The sequence below is a fragment of the Anolis carolinensis genome, chromosome 3 (genome assembly GCF_035594765.1).
Source record: "Anolis carolinensis isolate JA03-04 chromosome 3, rAnoCar3.1.pri, whole genome shotgun sequence".
NCBI lineage: Eukaryota > Metazoa > Chordata > Lepidosauria > Squamata > Dactyloidae > Anolis > Anolis carolinensis.
In genome coordinates this window covers 180985347-181008923 of record NC_085843.1, presented here as the reverse complement: position 1 = coordinate 181008923, position 23577 = coordinate 180985347, and the positions used below count along the sequence as shown (strand labels likewise).

General features: G+C 44.1%; 1 long non-coding RNA gene across 2 annotated transcripts in view; it reads left to right on the top strand.

Annotated features, from left to right (window-relative positions):
- Nucleotides 1-23577, top strand: part of LOC103279407 (uncharacterized) — a 136320-nt gene that overhangs the window by 74083 nt on the left and 38660 nt on the right. For both annotated transcript variants that reach the window (XR_010004513.1, XR_010004512.1), the window contains exon 2: nucleotides 22956-23096. This is a non-coding gene — a long non-coding RNA (uncharacterized LOC103279407). The remainder of the gene's footprint in view (nucleotides 1-22955; nucleotides 23097-23577) is intronic.

Sequence of the window (23577 nt, the reverse complement as noted above, 5' to 3'; positions counted from 1 at the left end):
CAAACATTCAACACAGATAAAGGTAAAGGTTTCCCCTTCTGGCTCTGATTCTGGGGGTTTGGTGCTCATCTCAATTTCTAAGCCAAAGGGCTTGGACTGTCTGTAGACACTTCCTAGATCATGTGGCCGGCATGACTGCATGGAGTGCCGTTACCTTCTCGCCAAAGCAATACCTATTGATCTACTCACATTTGCATGTTTTCGAACTGCTAGGTTGGCAGGAGCTGGGGCTAACAGCGGGCGCTCACCCCATCCTGTGGATTTGAACCACCAGCCTTCCAGTCAGCAAGTTCAGCAGCTCAGTGGTTTAACCACAGTGGTTTAGCACCACCGCGGCCCCTATACTATAATTCATTTTGCATGGGGCTGACTTTGCAGATGGTTTAAAAACTTCAACGGGTGCAGAATGTAGCTGTCAAAATGTTTGTGACTGTCTGAACAAAGCCATAGAACCTGCTCCTGGTTTGTTTTGATAACTCTCCATACTAGTCTTTCCCAGTGAATTGAGACTTCTCTTAATTCTTATTGAGTTGACCTGGTAGGCTCTCAGTTAAAATATCTGTTCATGTTTTGTGAATGCAACTGGGACCATTATTATTATTATTATTATTATTATTATTATTATTATTATTAAACTTTATTTGTACCCCACTAGCATCTCCCGAAGGACTCGATGCGGCTTACAAAGGCCAAGGCCTCAACACACAATATAAAAATACAAACAAAGGCAAATTAAAAGAATTAAAACAGTATAAACCACAAGCAATAACAATACGCTAAAACACAATAGAACTGGGCCGGGCCAGAGTAATGGATACAGGATTAAAAGTGCTGATGTGACAGGTGATATATAAGGCTTATAGGGCAAGTGCAGAGTGCGATATGCGATCTTTATTCTAATAAAGTGCTTATGGGACTTGGTATTGGAGATTTCCTATTAATCTGGGAAGGCACATTGGAATAGCCAGGTCTTCAAGTTCTTTCTGAAGACTGCCATTGTAGGGGCGCTGTCTAAGATCCTTGGGGAGGGTGTTCCAGAGTCGGGGGGCCACCACGGAGAAGGCTCTGTCTCGTGTCCCCACCAACCGCGCTTGCGACGCAGGCGGGATCACGAGCAGGGCCTCTCCAGATGACCGAAGTGAACGTGTGGGTTCATAGACAGAGATGCGGTCACGGAGGTAGGATGGTCCCAAACCATTCAGGGCTTTGTAGGTAAGCACCTGCACCTTAAATTGGGCTCGGAAAATAAATTGCAGCCAGTGGAGCTCCTTGAACAGGAGGGTTGACCTCTCTCTGTAAGGGGCCCCAGTTAACATCCTGGCTGCCGCTCGTTGGACCAGTTGGAACTTCTGAGCCATTTTCAAGGGCAGCCCCACGTAGAGCGCATTACAGTAGTCCAGTCTGGAGGTGACCAAGGCATGGACCACCCCGGCCAGATCAGCCTTCGCGAGGTACGGTCGCAGTTGGCGCACGAGTCTCAATTGTGCGAAGGCCCTCCCAGACACCGCCGACGCCTGAGCCTCAAGCGTAAGCGATGAATCCAAGAGGACTCCCAGACTGCGGACCTGTGGCTTCAGGGGGAGTGTAACCCCGTCCAGCACAGGTTGCCACCCTATACCCCGGTCAGGTTTACGATCGACCAGGAGGACCTCTGTCTTGTCGGGATTGATCTTCAGCTTGTTCCTCCTCATCCAGATAGACACAGCAGCCAGGCACTCGTCCAGCACCCGAGAGGCCTCCTTGGAATTAGGTGGAAAAGAGTAGTAGAGTTGTGCGTCATCTGCATAGAGGTGACACCCAACTCCAAAACTCCGGATGACCTCTCCCAGCGGTTTCATGTAGATGTTAAAGAGCATGGGAGACAGAGTAGAACCTTGCGGGACCCCACAGCTCAAAGGCCAGGGGTCCGAGCAGGCGTCTCCCAGCTTCACCATCTGGGATCGACCCTCCAGGAAGGATCGGAGCCACGACAAAACCGTGCCCCCGAGACCCATCCCAGAGAGTCGTCCCAGAAGGATACCATGATCGATGGCATCGAAAGCCGCTGAGATGTCCAAGAGAACCAACAGGATCACACTCCCCCTGTCCAGCTCTCTACGGAGGTCATCCACCAAGGCGACCAAGGCTGTCTCGGTGCCGTGACCAGGCCTGAAACCAGACTGTGACTGATCTAGGTAGTTGATGTCATCTGGAAAGCCCTGGAGCTGGGAGGCAACCACCCGCTCCAGCACCTTAACCAAGAAAGGGAGGTTGGAGATTGGTCTGAAATTGTTCAGCACCGTGGAGTCAAGGGAAACCTTTTTAAGGAGTGGACGAACCACGGCTTGTTTCAGATAAGATGGAAAAACCCCTTGCTCCAACGATGCATTAATGATCAACACAAACCAATCAACCAGCCCCTCCCTCGCCGATTTAATTAGCCAAGACGGGCAAGGGTCCAGAGCCGACGTGGTTGCCCTCACAGCCCCAAGGACCTCCACCACGGTCTCAGGAAGAACAAGCCTAAAAGAATCCCACAAAGTTGGACAAGCAGACAAAATAGCTCAACAGCTAGGAAACTATTGGGAAATTGATTAGCAGAAGAATCAATCCAATAGTTTTGAGGTAGTTTCTTGAAAATTAAGGTAACAAGCACTGAACAAAACATTTCTTTTTCTTAGGATTTAAGTACATTTACAGTAAACATTGTTGTGATTGCTTCACATTGAATAAATTTGAGATATGCCCAATTTGGAGCCTCAATGTGTTAAAGCGCTGAGCTGCTGAACTTGCAGACTGAAAGGTCCCAGGTTCAAACCCGGGGAGCGAAGTGAGCGCCCGCTGTTAGCTCCAGCTTCTGCCAACCTAGCAGTTCGAAAACATGCCAATGTGAGTAGATCAATAGGTACTGCTCTGGTGGGAAGGTAACGACATTCCATGCAGCCATGCTGGCCACATGACCTTGGAGGTGTTTACGGACAACGCCGGCTCTTCGGCTTAGAAATGGAGATAAGCACCAACCCCCAGAGTCGGACACGACTGGACTTTACGTCAGGGGAAACCTTTATCCTTTTTACCTATGCCCAATTTATTCCTAAAGTCTAATATAACTCCCAGAAAAGGAGGGAATGAATCAGTGCCAAGTGCTGGCACTCATTTTAGAAGGTGTTGAATTTCCCTTTGGGTTTGGCCTGTACTTCGAACTATCCAGCTTGCCTATTCCCAAATAGGTTCAGCACCTTGAATAGCTCCTTTATCCAGATGTTACCAGGTATAATGAATGAGTACATTGAACCCCCAGGGTGACATAGAATTCAAGAGGACTTGTCACATCAGAATATAAACCCAGTGACATCATAATTTAATATGTCATGTCACGATAACCATGGAAATACTATTATTATTATTATTATGCATATTCTAGGAGGGTTGTGGAATTGAAATAAAAATAATGGTGAATCAGCAGTGGAATGATTTCTGTCACATTTGGTGATGAGATTACTAGTAGATGTCATTTGTCACTCATTGGTGGCAGTAATAAGTTTGCCAGAAGAGAATCTGTCACAGTGTGGCAATGAGCAATGAACATTTAAACCCCCAGTGTCACATCTACTGAAACTAGCAATACAATACCTATTCAAGTTTACCCCGAAGTATATATCATTGTTGTCAATGGGATTCTCCTCCCTGCACCCCTGATTTTGTAATTGCAACCAAAGTTAGTGTAAATGAACTATGTAATAGAGAGCCTATTAATCCTCTGGTTGCTCCTACCTGAAAAAATAAATCCTCTCCTGTCTTATTGCTGTGCACAAGAATGAGAAACTGCAAAATTTTTCTTGCCAGCTACAGGACAGTGAGGTATTTTCAGCTGATACAATAGAGTCTCACTTATCCAACATAAACGGACTGGCAGAACGTAGGATAAGTGAAAATGTTGGATAATAAGGAGGGACTAAGGAAAAGCCTATTAAACATCAAAATACATTATGATTTTACAAATTAAGCACCAAAACATCATCATCAACAAATCGACAGAAAAAGCAGTTCAATACACAATAACGTAATGTAGTAATGTATAAATTTAGCACCAAAATATCTCAATATATTGAAAACATTGGCTACTAAAAGGCCGACTGCATTGTACGTTGCATAAGTGGAGGTTTTCTTCATTTTCAAGCCAAAGAGCCTGCACTGTCACCTCCTAGTCATGTGCCCAGCAAGATTGCTTGGCGCATCTCTTTTCCTGCCAAAGCGGTACCTATTTATCTACTCACATTTGCATGTTTTTGAACTGCTAGGTTGGCGGGAACGTGGGCTGAAAGACGGGAGCTCACTCTGTCTTGCAGGTTCGAACTGCCAACCTTCAGGTCAGCAGTTCATCAGCACAAGAGTTTAACCCATTGTGCCACTGTGGCCATTTCATATCTGTGAAAATGTGAAGATTTTGAAAATTAAATTGTACAAATTTAAATTGTACAGAAGTGCACTCGTTACTGTCTTGTTGCATTTTTAAAAAACCAGAAGCTTTTCCAAGGATTTTCTTTGAGGTAATAATAATAATAATAATAATAATAATAATAATAATAATACTTTATTTATACCCCACCACCATCTCCCCACGGGGACTTGGGGAGGCTCACATGGGGCAAGGCCCGACTAGCACAATTTACAAAAACAACAGCATAAATACACTGAACAGTATACAAAAAAAATGAAACACAGTAAGACAATAAAACAAGAGTTAATAATATCAATTAATCACCAAGTAAAATTCAGTCGACTTCATTGGTGGTGGGGAAGTCAGTGAGAGTGCTGAAAGTCTGCAGAAAACCCAGTCTGGAATATTTGAAAAGTAGAGAGGAAGCCTTTATTTTTAATAGCATAAATGGTATAATGGATTCTCTAAAAATTATTAGAGCTCTTTTGTAAACATGTGGGCTTGGGAGCCAGTTTGTAGCAGAAATATCAATAAAATATGGGTGCACTCTCAAAATCGGACTGAAAGAAAATCTTGCCACTCTTTGTGAGTTCCCGTATTGATCTTGTTAGAAGCAATATGGAATATAATTGGACGTGTTTGTAAAGTCACTTTCACTCCCCATTCCCACACCTATCTACTTCATCATTAAACTGCAATTTCCTCTACTGCAAATTTGAGCCAGAGGAATTTGCTAAGCTTTGGAGCTTTTCCAGGCAATTCAGCATGAAAGCAGCAAAGGTTTGTTTAATGTAAGTTATGTGGTTATTTATTTTAATAAACTGTTCAAAAATATAGCAGTTAGAGAAGTCAGGAGGCAGTGGTTTAATGTATACTCCTGTTTTCGTTCTTAATATTCTTGCTTCTGAAAATGGTTAAACAGGAAGTTTAACAATAAAATTGCACTTGACCCCAGAGATGAGCATCCTGGAAAGGTGACTACTGAATGAAGCCATCAGCCATTGAAAGCTCCTCAGAATCTAACAGTAAACATCTATTTGTAGCAGGAATAGAGTTCAATTTATTTACAGATACTTTAATAGTAGCATTTTGGCTACCCTGATACGCTTTGGGGATCTAAACTGCTGTGAAATTCCTGGGTTTGTTCTGAAGTGTTTTGTGTGTGTGTAACCCATTCCAAAGATCCAAGATCTTCCTTAACTTGCTTTAACTTTATTTCCTTTCCTTACGTTTCTTTTCATTCTTTCTCACAGAATGGGAGCTGTCACTCAACACCAGTTTTCCAGGGTGCCTCCTCCCCTGCTTTTCTTCCTAACTTTCCATCATGTTCACGAGCTCTTTACAGCTGTTTGCTTCCCTTTTCAAACCTATTTTGTCTTCGGGTGGATCACAGACTAACCATTGACATATCATTGAATCAAAGTCACATAGCTCACATAGATTTGTTTTAGGACTTTATTGCATGGTGGTACTATCCTGTACCATTTGCATGATCAGGGATTGGGGTAACTTACTAGCATAGTGACCTCCATTATTGCATTGCTGCTAGTATGTATTGCCCAACTGTGACCAGTGCTGGAGGGGGGGGGCATCTTCCTGCTATTTTTTTTTTGGTGCTGGATTTTGCATATGTGGTGCAAATTTGAAGGCATTCTGTTTTGGAGTGATTCCAGACATAATGATAGAGTTGATAGTCTATGGCAGTGGTTCTCAACCTGTGGGTCCCCAGATGTTTTGGCCTATAACTCCCAGAAATCCCAGCCAGTTTGCCAGCTCTAGGGATTTCTGGGAGTTGAAGGCCAAAACATCTGGGGACCCACAGGTTGAGAACCATTGGTCTAAGGCAGGGGTCCCCAAACTAAGGCCCGGGGGCCGGATGCGGCCCTCCAAGGTCATTTACCCTCATTTATAATATAATATTTTATATCAGTTTTAATAATATAATATATTATATATACATATGATATTGATAATATTATCATGTTATACAATGTAATACTAATAATAATACCATATAATAATATTAATTACATGTTATATATTACATATAATATTACAGTATAGTGGTATAGTTCAATATAGTAATATATAATGCTAATATTGTGCTATGCTAATAATATAATATATTGTATGTACATACAGCTGCTCTGAATCCCCTTCGGGGTGAGAAGGGCGGGATATAAATGTAGGAAATGAATAAATAAATAATTTTAGACTTAGGCTCGCCCAAAGTCTGAAATGACTTGAAGGCACACAACAACAATAATCCTAATTAACTTGACTATCTCATTGGCCAGAAGCAGGCCCACACTTCCCATTGAAATCCTGATAGGTTTATGTTGGTTAATATTGTTTTCATTTTTAAATATTTTATTGTTCTTTCATTGTTGTTGTTGTTGTTTTGCACTACAAATAAGACATGTGCAGTGTGCATAAGGATTTGTTCGTATTTCTTTTTCAAATGATAATTCGGCCCCTCAACAGTCTGAAGGATTGTGGACCAGCCCCCTACTTAAAAAGTTTGAGGACCCCTGGTCTAAGGGAATATGCCATAAAGCAGGCAGTATAAGCCTCATAATTACTGCTGCTGCTCAGTTGTTCAGTCGTCTCTGACTCTTCGTGACCTCATGGACCAGTCCACGCCAGAGCTCCCTGTCAGCCATCACTGCCCCCAGTTCCTTCAAGGTCAACCCAGTCACTTCAAGGATACCATCTTGCCCTTGGTTGGCCTCTCTTCCTTTTTCCTTCCATTTTCCCCACCATCATGATCTTTTCCAAGCTTTCCTGTCTCCTCATGATGTGGCCAAAATACTTCAGCTTTGCCTCTAATATCCTTCCCTCCAGTGAGCAGCCGGGCATTATTTCCTGGAGGATGGACTGGTTGGAGCTTCTTGCGGTCCAAAGCACTCTCAGGATTTTCCTCCAGCACCAGAGTTCAAAAGCATCTATCTTCCTTCGCTCAGCCTTCCTTATGGTCCAGCTCTCGCATCCATAGGTTACTATGGGGAATACATTGCTTTGACTATGCAGACCTTCGTTGCCAGTGTGATGTCTCTGCTCTTCACTATTTTGTCAAGGTTGGCCATTGCTCTCCTCCCAAGAAGTAAACATCTTCTGATTTCCTAGCTGCAGTCTGCATCTGCAGTGATCTTTGCGCCTAGAAATATAAAGTCTGTCACTGCCTCCACGTTTTCTCCCTCTATTTGCCAGTTATCAATAGGTGTAGTTGCCATGATCTTGGTTTTCTTGACATTTAACTGCAACCCAGCTTTTGCACTTTCTTCTTTCAACTTGGTGATAAGGCTCCTCACCTCCTCCTCACTTTCGGCCATCAGAGTGGTATCATCTGCATACCTAAGGTTGTTAATGTTTCTTCCAGCAATTTTAGTTCCAGCCTTGGATTCCTCAAGCCCCGCATGTCGCATGATGTGTTCTGCGTACAAGTTGAATAGGGAGGGTGAAAGTATGCAGCCCTGCTGCACTCCTTTCCCAATCTTGAACCAGTCTGTTGTTCCGTGATCTGTTCTTACTGTGGCTACTTGGTCTTTATACAGATTTCTCAGGAGACAGACAAGGTGACTTGGTATCCCCATACCACCAAGAACATGCCATAGTTTATTATGATCCACACAGTCGAAGGCTTTAGAATAGTCAATAAAGCAGAAGTAGATGTTTTTCTGAAACTCTCTGGCTTCCTCCATTATCCAGCGGATATTGGCAATTTGGTCTCTTGTTCCTCTGCCTTTTCTGAACCCAGCTTGGACATCTGGCAACCCTCGTTCCATGTATTGCTGGAGTCTGCCTTGCAGGATCTTGAGCATTACCTTACTGGCATGGGAAATAAGTGCCACTCTATGGAAGTTTGAGCATTCTTTAGCATTTCCCTTTTTTGGTATGGGGATATAAATTGATTTTTTTCCAATCTGATGGCCAATCTTATGTTTTCCATATTTTCTGGCATATGGCATGCATCACCTTGACAGCTTCACCTTCCAAGATTTTGACGGGATCCCGTCATCTCCTGCTGCCTTGTTGTTAGCAATGCTTCTTAAGGCCCATTCAACCTCACTCCTCAGGATGTCTGGTTCTAATTCACTCACCACACCGTCAAAGCTATCCTCTATATTATTATCCTTCCTATACAGATCTTCTGTATATTCTCGCGACCTGTTCTTGATCTCTTCAGCTTCTGTTAGGTCCCTGCCATCTTTGTTTTTGATCATGCCCATTTTTGCCTGAAATTACTACAATACTATAATTACTACAGGGCCTCATTTATCTTAAATCTGTCACCTTATTCCCCCCCCCCCCATACCACCCACCCTCATTTTACAACAGTTGTAATCCATTAAAGGTACAATTTATGATGAAGCTTCTCCCATGATGCAGGGGAACCTGTCAACTCCAACATGCTTCATTATTTCAACGTCAGAAGCAGTCATTAAAAAGGGGGAGGAGAAGATGGTCTTAGATAATCTTCTGGACCAGGATATTCGATTTCAAAGGTACAAGAACATGTGGGGTAGGAGCTGTCAGAATCTCTCACATTGAATCCAATCTATGATGTGGGCAAATGGGCTGTCCTGTGAGCAAAACCTACTAACCAGCAGCGAGTCCCCAGTACTCTGCCATAATGAGCGGCTCGATTCTTTTTGGTAATTAAAAAAACTCCTGAAGAAATATTGCTACTTTAGTAGATCACTATTTTTATTTGCCGTTAATAGCGAGGTTTTCTGCTTTTTCTATCCCTTTAAAATGCAAATCTCAATATCGCAAGAGTTTGATCCCTTGTGATGTCATAATAAGACCCCTTTTTTAAAAAGGGAGGGAGCGCAAATCCACTCACCTATGGGATAAGGATGAAAATGGTTAGTAATGGAGAAACCAGCAAAATCAGATAAAATGTGACAAGTAATTAATAATGGAACAATGATTTGCAATGCTACAGGACTAAACGCATGATAACATGATGCTATTCCCCTCATATGGGATAAGGTCCTGTGACACTTCAGCAGTGCAAAGTGCAATGACTGTATTTCCAGGTGAGAGATGTAACTTCTCTCTTCCTGTTGTAGTAGAGCCTGTGAGTAATGTTACAAACAGTAGTATAGGTGCCAGAAGGGGAAAAAGGGTTACTTGGGAGCAGGAATCTGATGATGAGCAGCAGAGAAAGAGGATCCGGGACATACTTACAACATCTACAGATGAGGAGTCGTTTGAGGGATTCTCTGGGGATGATGGATCAATGAGTGAAGGAGAAGAAGGAGACACCATGGATTGGACTAAGATAAAAGAAGTGCATGCTATTTGTGAGGCACCAATAACTAGTGATACCTTTATGGGGTTCTCTGGGAGTGAAGACTGGCAATCAGGGGATCCAACTGATTCTTGGGGGATCTAAGTCTTGACAGGAGATGGAGGAATGGGAAGGGAGAGTCAAGGAAATTCACATGAAGAGCTGGGAGCAGCTGCGGGGGATGGTGATGGGGTGGTGGTCAGTTCATCTTCTAATGGTGATTTGTAGATAAAAATGGGTTCAGAGATGAGGGGTCTTTGCAGAAGGCAAGGTGTTGATGTGCGTTCGTGTGCTGTGTATTGGGAAAGTTTCTTGTAGTCTTTCTGCTGCCTGTTTCATGGTCGGCGTTGGACTCGGATCTGCAGTTTGGACCTGAACTGGTTTGGCTAAAGACGCTGCTTCTGGGGACACTGGAGCAACGCTGTTTTGGATTCCTCCTGCTTCGACCTTGGACTTCGGCCGACGACGCTTCTCTTCTTGCAACTCCCTTTGTTAACCATTTGTGTACTGTGCCTTTTTGTTTTGCCTTAGAGCGCTTTGTTTGACTTGTTGCTCTTTGCATCCAGTTAATCTGGATTACATTTTGGTTTACCTTTTGGACCGGGTCTGGTTTGGGTTTTTGAATTTTGACCAGTGGAACTGCATTTAAGTATCTCTGTGTTATTTTCCTTTTGTTTCAATAAACTCTGTTTTGAAGTCACTTTTAAGTCTGGCCCTTTAAGGCGTCGGTGATTCCAACACTTCCACTGTGCTGCTTCTCCTATTTTATTTTTTAACCTGGAGAACACTGAAAACCTCAGAAAATACTTGCCGTTCCTGCAGACTGCCCTCCCCTTGCACATTCAGCATGAGATATTTTAGAGTCTCCTAGGAAAATCCTATATTTCCCATAGAATATGTCTCAAAGAATGTGGAGTTGGCACTGAAAACAGTAGCCCCAGATTGAGTTCTTCTCTCCCCTCCGTAACTTCCTGTACAAGTTACTCCATGACCTTCTGTCACGCCTGTTCCACCTTATCAGTTGCGGCTGAAATGGAACACACACATCCTGCAATGAAATTGAGCAAATGGTTATAGGGAGGGCATCACACACACAGGACTGCCATTTTCAGCAGCAGCCCATTCTTCACTGTAAATGGAAGTAGCACCCAAAGTGTGGGATATTTCTTCAACACAGATCAAAACGTACTGTGCTAAAACAGCAGTAAAAGGTAAAGGTTTCCCCTGACGTTAAGTCCTGTCATGTCTCACTCTGGGGGTTGGTGCTCATCTCCATTTCTAAGCCAAAGAGCTGGCGTTGTCCGTAGACACCTCCAAGGTCATGTGGCCGGCATGACTGCATGGAGCGCCGTTACCTTCCTGCCGGAGCAGTACCTATTGATCTATTCACATTTGCATGTTTTTGAACTGCTAGGTTGACAGGAGCTGGAGCTAACAGTGGGTGCTCAAGCCGCTCCCGGGATTTGAACCTGGGACCTTTCGGTCTGCAAGTTCAGCAGCTCTGTGCTTTAACGCACTTCGCCACCGGGGCTCCATTAAAACAGCAGAGGGTTTCTGAAAGCAATAGTACAAAATACTGTTAAGCATCCTTGTCACAAAACTATTATAAAGCTAAGTAAAGATTTGAATTTGCAAAATACGTCCCTCTTAGAATTGCCTTTGACGGTGTTATCCAGAAAGACTTACAAGATTTTCCTTAGGAGTTCTGGCGGTATATATCAGTGTGAAAACTGAAATACTCTTCAATTGACCAAGGCTTTGTCAAGGTTTATTGTAACCTTAAAAAACATCCAACTCCTTTGCAGGGCTGAGTGCTTTTGCCTTTCATTATGAGTGACTCACACGCAGCAGCTCTGATGTCATGCCATTTTGATATGCTAGTCACATCCAGCCCTCCATCCACTGAGGGATCACGTATCCTACCTGTTAAAAATGCAAGTCACATCGACCAGTCAGCTGCCGCAGTGAACTGATTCATGCTGGAGACTTGATGCAAATAACACGGAACGAAGGCCAGGAGATGTAGGATCCTGTCTGTACAATATAGATGCTGTCTGAGCTGGAACAGACAGCTGCTCAGCTGTCTTGCGGTGGCTCAATCCTCTTGCAGTGATGCAGTGTATCTACATGGGTTCTTAGCCTCTGGATGAAAAAGACTCCCTGTTACATTAAGGGAAAGCCAGGAAAGGAGATGGTGTAGAGAAAGAAGTCAAAGGACAGCAAGAGAGAATTTAATCGTTAAGCAGCTTGAGTCTTTTCAGTGTCATGATAGCACAATTCCTTCCTGTAGAAGTGATGTGTTTATCCCATATTACTGAGAGTAAGTGGAATGACAGTCAAATATCAGCCACAGAAAATACTTGGTTATGCTGGTCACTCACCAAATAAATAGAATTCATTAGCAAATGTTGGTAATCAAAATGTTTTTGATTACAAGGGGGCATGATCCAGTTTGAGCAAAATTAATTTCAAAGGATCACGATTGCCCATCCTTCAGTTGCTCTCTTCTGCTTTCCTTTCCTAAATATCTCCATTTCTCATGGAATCATTATGGGGTGCTACCTCGCAGTTCTTTCAAAATGCTGCTCAGTATTAGCTTTGAGTCATATCTATCTGCTGTCTATCTATCTATCTATCTATCTATCTATCTATCTATCTATCATCTATCTATCTATCATCTCTATCTATCTATCTATCTATCTATCTGTTATGATTGAGCCTCATGGCTCTGTTACTGACAGACGTGGGCGTAAGACTCCTCGAGAGTCAGATACTCTCGAGGAGCGAGAGAGAAAAAGACTGCGAGACATATTTGCAGCACCATCTGACGAAGAGTCTTTCGAGGGGTTTACGGAGAGAATGGAGGAGGGGCTGGTTAGCTCAGAGGAGGATGAGATGGTTTGGACTCGGGTAAGGGAGGAATTGGGTGCCACTGGCCATGATGGGACAGAAGATGAATGGGGACCTTCAGGATTAGACCCATGGCTTAGCTGGAGGGATGGGACGGGATCCACAGCTGGAGATGCTGTTGGGCGTAGTCAGAGGTGTTCCAGCTCTGACGAGGAAAGTGATGAGGAAACGCCCGGGTTAAGGAGGACAGCTGACAGTGATGAGGATTTGTAACTGGCATAAAATGGGGCTTGGGAGCAATTGCAAATTGCGTTGGGCAAGGTAATCTGGACAAACGCTTGGGATCTGTGTGTGTGGGACGCTTTCCTGAAGACTGGTGTGTTTTCCTGTGCTGAGACCTTGACCTTCCGTCGTCTTCTTGACGGACGCCATCTCCTGCTTTGAGAACTCGGACTGAACTGACCACGGCTTGTCTTCCCCCCTTCTTGGACTTGGAAAAACTACAAACGTCTGCTTCTGGCTTTAATCTACGGAACGGAACTGGTCTACTCTACTGCTACAATCCTTGGCTGATCTGCTCGTGTTGGAAATCCTGTCTGCTGTGTGTGTGTGGGAGCGACGCAAGTTACTCTAAGCACAGTGTTGGCAGCAGAGAGGAATCTGCTGCCAATTAGTTGCATTCTTTGTATCTTTTGTTCCTTGGCTTTCGTTTTGTTTATACCCAGGCTGAAGCAAGCAGTTTGTTTTTACCCGGATTAAACTCCGGTTTAATCCGGTTTATCTTTTGAACATTTACTTTTGTCCCTTTTTGCTCCTAAAGGCAAATACTGCCTGGCCCTTGTGTTTTACGGGCATTTTTTGAGTTCTGTAATCTAATAAACTCTGTTACTTTGAATCTTGTGGCGTTCTGTCCTTGACAGATTGCCCAACGCCCATAAAAAGTTTATTGCAGCAATAAACCCGTCAGGAAGACGATGGATGAGTTAAGGGCCAGATTTGACCAATTGCAAACGGCTTTTACCGTTAGCCAAACAGCTCATGCTGTGAAAGGACATGTTTTGACTCCTGAACGCTTTGACGGAACCAGGTGCAAGTTGCCAACCTTTTTGGCACAAGTGGAGCTTTATTTTTCTCAGCTCAGTGCTCATGCTTTTCCTACAGACACTAGCAAGGTGGCCTTTATTTTGAGTTTGTTGACCGGTCCCGCAGGACAATGGGCCACTAATTTAATTTTGGGAAATGACCCAGTCAAGGACAATTTGAATAATTTCAAAAAGTTGTTAACTGATACTTTTGGGGATCCTCTCCGCACGGAGAACGCTGGGTGGGCTCTGTATCGGTTGAAACAGGGAAAGGGGACTGTTTTGGATTACTTAAATAAGTTTAACCTGTATCGCCACCAGCTGGATTGGGGGGAAAATGCATTCATGCTTTTATTTACTGCCGGGTTAAGTGATATGCTCCAGGATGAATTAGCACGCTTGGAGCCGGCTGAAAGTTGGGACGCCTTAGTAGCTAAGGTGCTGCGTTTAGACGCAAGGTTCGAGGCTCGTAAACACTCAAAAGCAATGTGTGCGCCACCCATGCATGTAACCAGGGCACCTGTGGTGATGGGGGAAGAGCCCATGGAGCTTGGGGTCTTTAAAAAGCTGTCTACAGAGGAAAAGAGCCGTAGGAGGCAGCTGGGCTTGTGTTTGTACTGTGGGAATGCTGGGCATTTTGCCAAAGATTGTAATGTGAAACCTTCCCAGCTTTCGGGAAAAGGCCAGCCCTAGTGCGACGTGAGTCCAACGCACTAGGGCTCCTCAAGCAGTCAACTGAGGGGAGGAAGCATGTTTTCGTACCCATTACATTATCTGTTGGGGGAAGGGAACTTGTTTCTACTTTGGCACTGCTGGACTCAGGGGCTACGGTCTCTTATGTAGATATTGAGTTTGCTAAGAAGCATGGCATTCCTCGAGTGCGCAAGGCATGCGACGTGTGGGTGGAAGGAGCAGATGGGAGACTGCTGGAGACTGGGGTGGTTAACCATGAAACCTCAGCAGTAATGTGGGAGGTGCAGGGAGTAACGGGAACGTTTGTGTGGGATATTACGAGCTTGCCTAGATATGATGTGATCCTGGGGATGGATTGGCTAGCTGTAGTAAACCCACAAGTAGATTGGGCCACACGTAAAGTGATCTTAAAGAGGCAGGATTGTTGCACTCTAAATGTTACTCATTCTGATATGGAGGGAGTGCCTGCTGAGTATGGGGAGTTCTCTGATGTATTTTGTAAAAGAGAAGCGGACAAATTACCACCGCACAGGCCATATGATTGCGCCATCAAGTTGGCAGAAGGTGCGAAATTGCCAGCAGGGAGGCTGTATGCCTTAACTGTACCGGAAAGGCAAGCTTTGCGGGAGTTTCTAGATGAAAATTTAGCCAAGGGGTTTATTCGCCCCTCTAGTTCTCCAACTGCGGCACCAGTATTCTTTGTAGCCAAAAAGACTGGGGAACTTAGGCTGGTCTGCGACTATCGGATCCTAAACAAATACACCATTCGGGATAGGTACCCGCTCCCTTTAATCTCGGAACTGTTATCAAGGGTGCAAGGGGCTAAGGTCTTTACCAAGCTTGACCTGCGGGGGGCCTATAACTTAATCCGTATACGGGAAGGGGATGAATGGAAGACGGCATTTAACACGTGTTTCGGATGCCACGAGTTCCGAGTCATGCCTTTTGGGCTTTGTAATGCTCCTGCGGTCTTCCAGAGGTTCATGAACGATGTGTTCAGGGACCTAATTGACCAATTTTTAGTGATTTATTTGGATGATATCTTGATTTTTTCTAAGGACGAGGAAGAACATCGTCAACATGTCAAGCAGGTTCTGCACCGACTGCGGGCTAATGGGCTTTTCGCCAAGGCTTCCAAGTGCGTCTTTCATGTGCCTGAAGTGGAGTTCCTAGGTCATGTAGTGTCAGGTAGGGAACTTAAAATGGACCCACATAAGGTTGACGCCGTCAACTCATGGCAGGAGCTGAAGACTAAGAAGGATGTACAAAGGTTCTTAGGTTTCGCTAATTACTACCGGGAGTTTATCCCGAATTTTGCAAAGCTCACGGTACCTTTGACGCAGCTTCTGCGCAAGAAACAGCCATTTGTGTGGGGGCGGGAAGCTCACGAGGCGTTTCTACAACTTAAGTCTAGTTTTCAATCGGACAACATACTAACCCATCCTGATGTTGACAAACCGTTCGTGGTAGAAGCGGACGCTTCTAGCTACGCGTTGGGGGCTGTATTGTCTCAGAAGGATTCCTCAGGGACCTTGCGTCCCTGTGGATTTTACTCGCGGCAACTAACACCCTTCGAGCAGAACTATACCATATGGGAGAAGGAGTTGTTGGCGATTAAGGTGGCGTTTGAGGTGTGGCGGCACTGGCTTGAAGGGGCACGGCACCAGATCGTGGTCAGATCTGATCACAAGAACTTAGAGCACTTGCAAACAGCAAAGAAGTTAAACCAGCGTCAAATTCGATGGGCTTTGTTTTTCTCCAGGTTTAACTTCAAGGTGCAGTTCGTGGAGGGGAAGGCAAACTTGCGGGCCGATGCTTTATCCCGCAAGCCGGAGTTTAAGACCAATGAGCAGGTTGTATGTCAGACCATCTTGCCTACTGCCTCTCTGTGTGTTGTAGATAATGAGCTTGGGTTACATGACCAGATCCTTGAGGCTCAGAGGGATGATGTGTGGACTCAGGAGCAACTGATGCTGCTCTCAGCAGGTAACCGTACCATACTGCCGCATCTACAAGATCAAGACGGAGTATTGGTACGCAGGGGGCAGGTCTACGTACCAGTGGGGGCCCTCAGGTTGGAGGTGATTAGAGCCCACCATGACGAACCCATGGCTGGGCACTTTGGCAGGTTCAAGACCGTACAGCTTATCACCAGGAGCTACTGGTGGCCAAAGATGCGGCAAGACATTCTGCGCTTTTGTGATAGCTGCGCCGTTTGCCAGCAGAGTAAGACGCCTGTTGGGCGCCCTAGAGGGTTGTTGTCGTCTCTACCTGTTCCGGAGAGGCCATGGCAAATCATTTCCATGGATTTTATTTCAGATTTGCCTAAGTCTGGGGGTTATACTTGTATTTGGGTGGTGGTGGATTTATTTAGTAAATTGGCTCATTTTATTCCTTGTTCAACCATTCCGGCGGCCCCTACGTTGGCCTTACTATTTACTAAGCACATCTATCGTTTGCACGGAGCACCCGAGGTGATTATTTCAGATAGGGCTCCGCAATTTGTGTCACGCTTTTGGAAACACTTCCATGAGTGCTTGGGGACTAAGTTAAACGTTTCTTCAGCCTTTCATCCGCAAACGGATGGACAGTCGGAACGGGTTAATGGGCTCTTAGAGCAGTATTTGCGTTGTTTTTGTTTAGATCAACCCACGGCTTGGGTGAAGTGGTTACCGGTGGCGGAATTCGCTTACAACAATGCGGTGCACACGTCTAGTCAGCATACGCCATTTGAGCTAACTTATGGTTTTCACCCACGGGGAGGTGTGGCGCCGTCGACCAATGTGGTCTCTTCGGACCCTGTGTACCGCTCTTCGGAAATGGCTGCATTGCATGATGTTGCCCGACGCTTACTGTTGGAAGCTAAGGCAACGCAGAAGACTCAGGCTGACCGCCACAGGCAGGCAGGGGAGGAGTTGGAAGAAGGGGATTTGGTGTGGTTATCTTCCAAACATATTAAACAGGCTGGGGGAAAGTTTGCGCCTCGGTATTTGGGTCCCTTTCCTATCGTTAAAAAGATTTCTTCCGTTGCGTTTCGTTTGCGTTTACCGTCTAGTTTAAAGGTCCATCCGGTCTTTCATCGTTCGCTGTTGAAACTTGATACCTCTAGTCGTCGTGGTGCTATAGCGGAGGGTATCACTGCCACTTCTCCGCCATCGGGGGAGGAGGCCTTTGTGAGAGGGGATAGTGTTATGATTGAGCCTCATGGCTCTGTTACTGACAGACGTGGGCGTAAGACTCCTCGAGAGTCAGATACTCTCGAGGAGCGAGAGAGAAAAAGACTGCGAGACATATTTGCAGCACCATCTGACGAAGAGTCTTTCGAGGGGTTTACGGAGAGAATGGAGGAGGGGCTGGTTAGCTCAGAGGAGGATGAGATGGTTTGGACTCGGGTAAGGGAGGAATTGGGTGCCACTGGCCATGATGGGACAGAAGATGAATGGGGACCTTCAGGATTAGACCCATGGCTTAGCTGGAGGGATGGGACGGGATCCACAGCTGGAGATGCTGTTGGGCGTAGTCAGAGGTGTTCCAGCTCTGACGAGGAAAGTGATGAGGAAACGCCCGGGTTAAGGAGGACAGCTGACAGTGATGAGGATTTGTAACTGGCATAAAATGGGGCTTGGGAGCAATTGCAAATTGCGTTGGGCAAGGTAATCTGGACAAACGCTTGGGATCTGTATGTGTGGGACGCTTTCCTGAAGACTGGTGTGTTTTCCTGTGCTGAGACCTTGACCTTCCGTCGTCTTCTTGACGGACGCCATCTCCTGCTTTGAGAACTCGGACTGAACTGACCACGGCTTGTCTTCCCCCCTTCTTGGACTTGGAAAAACTACAAACGTCTGCTTCTGGCTTTGATCTACGGAACGGAACTGGTCTACTCTACTGCTACAATCCTTGGCTGATCTGCTCGTGTTGGAAATCCTGTCTGCTGTGTGTGTGTGGGAGCGACGCAAGTTACTCTAAGCACAGTGTTGGCAGCAGAGAGGAATCTGCTGCCAATTAGTTGCATTCTTTGTATCTTTTGTTCCTTGGCTTTCGTTTTGTTTATACCCAGGCTGAAGCAAGCAGTTTGTTTTTACCCGGATTAAACTCCGGTTTAATCCGGTTTATCTTTTGAACATTTACTTTTGTCCCTTTTTGCTCCTAAAGGCAAATACTGCCTGGCCCTTGTGTTTTACGGGCATTTTTTGAGTTCTGTAATCTAATAAACTCTGTTACTTTGTATCTTGTGGCGTTCTGTCCTTGACACTATCTATCTAATCTCTGTATGAAGATGTGTGATGAAGTGATGTGAAGCATGGTTGGTGGAGATATGAAAGAGGGCCTTCCCATTTGCTACTCAGAGAAAGATAGAGTGAGTGACTGTGAAAGTGTTTTTTGGGAATGAGACCAACAAGGATTAGTAAAGGTAAAGGTTTCCCCTGACGTTAAGTCCAGTCATGTCTGACTCTGGGGGTTGGTGCTCATCTCCATTTCTAAACCAAAGAGCCAGCATTGTCCGTAGACACCTCCAAGGCCATGTGGCCGGCATGACTGCATGGAACGCCGTTACCTTCCCGCCAGATGTACTCACATTGGCATGTTTTCGAACTGCTAGGTTGGCAGAAACTGGAGCAACAGCAGGCGCTCACTCTGCTCCTGGGATTTGAACCTGGGACCTTTCAGTCTGCAAGTTCAGCAGCTCAGTGCTTTAACACACTTTGCCACCCTTACTCAAAAGCTCCCCTCATCCTAACACCATTGTGTTAGAAGGTGGATTTGTGTCCAGGCTGGTTGGTTTCTAGACTCACAGGCTGTGAGACTGTTGTCATGATTTTATTACATCATTTATTTATTACATCACTTCTACCCTGCCCTTCTCACCCATTAGGGGACTCAGGGCGGCTTACAATATAAACATCTGCATCAAAAAACAGTTTACATCAAATTTAAAATCCATTAAAATTAAAAATTACGGTAAAGTTAAGAACAAACATTAAAAACTGTCATAATTATACATTTAAATATACATTTGAGGCGCTTTTCATGTCCAGATGGGATCTGTCAGTGAGTCATACACAGTAGAGTCTCACTTATCCAAACCTTGCTTATCCAAGCTTCTGGATTATCCAAGTCAATGTTTTCAATATATCGTGATATTTTTGTGCTAAATTCGTAAATACAGTAATTACAACATTACATTATGAGGTATTGAACTACTTTTTCTGTCGAATTTGTTGTATAACATGTTTTGGTGCTTAATTTGTAAAATCATAACCTAATTTGATGTTTAATAGGCTTTTCCTTAATCCCTCCTTATTATCCAAGATATTCACTTATCCAAGCTTCTGCCGGCCCATTTAGCTTGGATAAGTGAGACTCTACGGTATTCATATCTCATTTCTGCTGCTACATGATGGACAAAATTCATGCCTTTCATGAGATTTGCCCATGAAGTCTCAGGCCTGAGTTTTGCAGTGGTCCATATCACCTTACCAGCTATTTCAAGGTAGCGTTTCAACAGAGTGGGAACAAAAAAAATTACCCTTACTCTAAATTGGGTGATGCCTGGCTCAACAACAGTCCATGTGAAAAAGAACTTGGAGTCTTTGTCAACAACAAATCGAACATGAGCCAACAGTGTGATGAAGCAGCTTTAAAAAAGCCAATGGGATTTTGGGTTGCAACAAAATCCCATTGTAAAGTGTCTAGATTGAGGGAAGTCATAGTGCCTCTCTATTCTGCATTGGTTAAACCTCACCTGGAATACTGTGTCCAGTTCTAGACACTACAGTTTAAAAGAAATATTGACAAGCTGGAAGGTGTCCAGAGGAGGGGAACTAAAATTATCAAAAGTCTGGAGACCATGCCCTTTGAGGAGTGCCTTAAAGAACTGGGTATGTTTTGCCTGCAAAAGAGAAGGTTGAGAGGAGACATGATAGCCATGTATAAATATGTGAAAGAGTGTCATACAAAATAGGGGGCTGCCCTAGAAACCTGGACTCTGAGCAATGGGTTCAAATGACAGGAAAGGAGATTCCACCTGAATGTTAGGAAGAACTTCCCAACATTGGCTAATGGAGCCCCTAGTGGCGCAAGTGCTGAGCTGCTGAACTTGCAGACCGAAAGGTTGCAGGTTCGAATCCAGGGAGCGGAGTGCCTGCTGTTAGCCCCAGCTTCTGCCAACCTAGCAGTTTGAAAATATGCAAATGTGAGTAGATCAATAAGTACTGCTTCGGCAGGAAGGTAACGGCACTCCATGCAGTCATGCTGGCCACATGACCTTGGAGGTGTCTATGAACAATGCTGGTTCTTCGACTTAGAAATGGAGATGAGCACCAACTCCCAGAGTCAGATATGACTGGACTTAATGTCAGGGGAAACCTTTACCTTTACTATGTGGCTAACAGTATTCCACCCATTGTGTTACAAACCCTGTCAGATGAATCCAATCCCATCTTTAATATGATCATTAAATAAGCTAGCAAAAATTTGATAATTTAATCTGATCATTAAATGAGCTAGCAAAAGCTAGCAGGTATTCATCGCCTTACTCAGCTCCTTTAACATTCAGACTAAAACCTAGAGCAGATTTATCACTCCACTGACAGGAGAGCCATCAGCTGCTATTGGTGAAGAGCTACAAGAGAGACTGTTGAACTTGATCATTTTGTTTAAGTTGGACTTTATATTGAGAAAAACCAAAAGGACAGGCAACATGCTTTGCAGAGGACTTTAGTATGATGTGGGTCAGGTTGCAATATGGGTCAACACTGGTGCTTAGCAAAGTCAAGGGGATTTTTCTTCTTGATCACAAGTTGCAGACGGTTAAAATTTATTCTCTATTATCATTAATTAGGCAAATTAAATGGAATTAAGAAAAGAAAGAATTGATTCTGCATTGACATTAATTAAGAAAATTAAGAAAGGAGATTTAATCTGCATGAGTATTAATTAAGCAAATAAAGTTCAGAAAAGAAAATTCAGCAAGTTAAGAATTAAGAACTGGAAGATCAAGAATGTTTTTAAAAGTAAGGGTAACATTATAACAGAAGTTAGGAGCCCCCGGTGGCGCAGTGGATGAAACCTTTGTGCTGGCAGGACTGATGACTTGAAGGTTGGGTTGATGACTTGAACAATCTGGGGAGAGCATGGATGAGTTCTCTCTATCAGCTCCAACTCCATGTGGGGACATAAGAGAAGCCTGGAAACATCCAGGCGCTTCCTAGGCAAGGTCCTTGCAGACAGCCAACTCTCTCACACCAGAAGCGACTTGCAGTTTCTCAAGTCACTTCTGAAATGAAAAAAAAAATAGCAAAAGTTTAGAAAAGGAAATGTCTAGGAGGTGCATCTATACCGTAGAATTAATGCAGTTTGACACAATATAACTGCCATGTCTCAATGCTATAGAATCTTGGGATTTGAAGTTTGGTGGGGCACCAGCATTTTTGTTTTGGCAGAGAAGGCTACAGTTTTTGTAAAACTACATCTGCCATGATTCCATAACATTGTGAAATGGCAGTTAAAGTGGTGTTCATTAATTCACCTACAGTCTTCAGGCAAGATTGGGGGTGGGCAGAAACAGAAAATACATTTGTCTAGTTTTCCCAATTCAAAGAGATAGTCTCAGTTAACACGCCGTTGTCCCATTTTTTTCAGCTGCTTTTAAAATGACAAAGTTTCTTTCTCTTCCTCCTCCTCCTTTTTCCCTTTGTCACCTTACTTCCATTGCTGCAACCTGAATTCAAATTGCAAGCATATTCTGCGCTCAGTTAAGTCAGCAGAGAATAGAGGAGAAGATAGAATTTTGCTTTTCCAAGGGGTTTGGGCAAAAGCAAACTATTACTGCCTCTACTTGCTTTTCACCTCTTTCTCATTAATAACCCATGTCATCCTGACCACACAATAATGCTGCCTGGTCACATATGTCTTGGTTTTTATCTGTGAAATGTTGGAGCATATAAAAATGCAATTCAGCAACATCGGAGGTCTGTGTTTTGCCCACCCCTGACACAGGGCCTATTCCCATGGCTCATTTCACTAGCTGTTCTGACAAGATCTTGACTGAATTTATGCTAGCACGGGCTTCTTGCCATATGTAAGCGCTGAACAAGTAGTGTTCAATTCATGCCAGAACTCATCAGTTGTAACACAAACTTAAACACAGCACTGTATGCAGGAACTAACAATACTAAACAAATACTTCATTTGCCAATGGCATGAAATTAGGTTTTACAGGTTTTGTTTCTCATGGTGCATAGATTAGCAAATCTGTCCCTGGAGTGTATATGTTTTGGAAGTTATGATAGTTGGTTTTTGCTTATAATCCAGAAATAATAGCTTGCCATTTGGATAAAGGATTCCCTCTGTCCCAAAACAAAATGGCTAGAGATCCTGAAGGCAAACAGATATGTGTGAATCCAGCTCTCAAACACTTGCTGAACAGTAACCTAATTTTCACAATGAAGTAATTGGGCATTTGTACTTGAAAACAAAAGAAGGGAGTTTCATACAAAGTCCCACATCTCTGAATTTTTTCAAACTGAAAAATGTATGAAATAATCACAAGCATATGCATGAAGATAGTCATCTGTTGTCAGGTATGGTAGCTAAATGAGGCATCATTTTTCAGAAGCTGTATATGTGTGAGTGCCAACTGCTGGAGACAGACAACCAGACAACCTAACATTCGTGGAGATGCTAGAAACACTTGGGTGCTCACTGGTGAAGATGGGATGGTAGACACAATTGTCCCTTGCTCCAGTTCATCAAGGTAAGCATTACATTACTTTGCTTTGAAAGCTGGAATAATCAAAATAGCAATGCCTGTTCTTTCCTTCCTCCTCTCTTGTACATCTGTCAAGCAATACATTTCATACTATTATATTTGGTGGTTTGGACACACACTAGTCTCCCTCACCCTCCCAGGCAAATCTTAACTTTCTGATCACGGTCACCTCCGTTTCTAGAGAAAATAGAATTTTGTAGTGTGCTGTGGGGTGTAGACACCACTCTTCTTGAATTATTTATATCACTGTTTCAGCTTCCGCCCCTCCTCTGTAGACCCTGATGTGTTTGAAATTCCAGCATTCCTACTTTCCCATTTGCAATGTGATGTACTGGATGAAAAATGTAATGCCTTCATACTGAAATGCTAATTTACAGTATGGCAGGAGGGGAAAGACATGAATATCTATCAGGGTTATGTGGGAGAAAATTATATTCAGATAGAGGGAAGGTGGTTTTAATTTCTG